The sequence below is a fragment of the Otolemur garnettii genome, unplaced genomic scaffold (assembly GCF_000181295.1).
Source record: "Otolemur garnettii isolate 467f Iridium unplaced genomic scaffold, OtoGar3 scaffold00081, whole genome shotgun sequence".
NCBI classification, from domain to species: domain Eukaryota; kingdom Metazoa; phylum Chordata; class Mammalia; order Primates; family Galagidae; genus Otolemur; species Otolemur garnettii.
The window spans coordinates 8,718,733-8,720,133 of record NW_003852476.1 but is presented as its reverse complement, the minus strand read 5'-3'; the positions used below and the strand labels follow the sequence as shown (position 1 = coordinate 8,720,133).

At 44.4% G+C, this 1,401-nt stretch overlaps 1 protein-coding gene across 1 annotated transcript in view; it reads left to right on the top strand.

Annotated features, from left to right (window-relative positions):
• The window catches only part of SGPP1 (sphingosine-1-phosphate phosphatase 1), a 40,559-nt gene that overhangs the window by 36,283 nt on the left and 2,875 nt on the right, over nucleotides 1-1,401 (top strand). The gene's annotated exons all lie outside the window — the stretch shown is intronic.

Below are 1,401 nucleotides of genomic sequence, written 5' to 3'. Positions count from 1 at the left end.
AGGCAAGAGAATCGCTTAAGCCCAAGAATCTGTGACACCACGGCACTCTATCAAGGGTGACATAATAAGACTCTGTTGCCAAAAAAAAAAAAAAAAGAAGAAAAATGTTAATTCATGTGTGGACTTCTGTTCATGTTGCTATGGACCATGTTTAGAGTGGACCACTGTGCTAGGCTTCTGCTCCTGTCGTTAGTGGTCTGTCCTCCACACTTTCCCCTGGAAGCCATTCTTTACTAAGCAATGCGAGCGCTCTTTACAAACATCAGATTTCATTATACTCCTACTTTGATATCTTTCACTTTTGAAATAAAATCTGAACTCTTTACCTAGCCTACAAGGACACTCCATGATTTGGCCTCTGCCTGTTTCTTGGACCTCATATTGTATCCCTCTTCCCTTAGCTCACCATTTGAGGCCCACAGGATTTCTCTCAGTTCCTTAGATTCACCAAGTTCTTCTCTGCCTCAAGGCCCTTGCAATTGGTATTGCCTTTACCTGGAATGCTTTTCTTCTGGCTCTGAAGATCAGACTGGTTCCTTTTTAGAACTAGATTTCTACCCAAGTGTCTCAGATAGGCTTCCATAATCCCACTAGTAGGCTCGGTGCCTGTCACTCAGTGGTTAGGGTGCCAGCAACATACACCAAGGCTGGCAGGTTTGAACCCAGCCTGGGCCTGCTAAAACAACAATGACAACTGCAACCAAAAAATAGCTGGGCGTTGTGGTGGGCACCTGTAGTCCCAGCTACTCACAAGACTGAGACAAGAGGACACTTAAGCCCAAGAGTTAGAGGTTGCTATGAACTGTGACGCCAGGGTACTCTACCAGGGGTGACATAGTGAGAGTGTCTCAAAACAAACAAAAAACATAATCACAGTAATAGTGACCTTCATCATAGTATCCCACTGACTAATTTAATTATTTCATGACACTCATGACTGTTTGAAATTATAATATTTATCCACTTTCTTACATGGCTGTTGTCAGTCTCCCCCACTAAAGTGTGAGCTCCGAGGCAGCACCAATCTTGTCTTTTTTAAGCAACATATCCTCAACTCCTAAAATAGTGCCAACCATAGATAGATACTCAGTGAGGATTGGTTCGGTGAATGAGAGAAGGAAATGAGTTAGGATTTGTCTCCTCCTTGATGGTGAAGATAATTACATATTTAAATGCATGAAAATGAAGAACATTTCTTTGAACAGTAATTGTATTCTGGCTCGGCACCTGTGGCTCAAGCAGCTAAGGTGCCAGCAACATACACCTAAGGTGGCGGGTTCGAATCCAGCCTGGGCCTGCCAAACAACAATGATGACTGCAACCAAAAAATAGCCAGGCGTTGTGGCGGGCGCCTGTGGTCCCAGCTACTTGGGAGGGTGAGGCAGGAGACTCGCTTGAGCC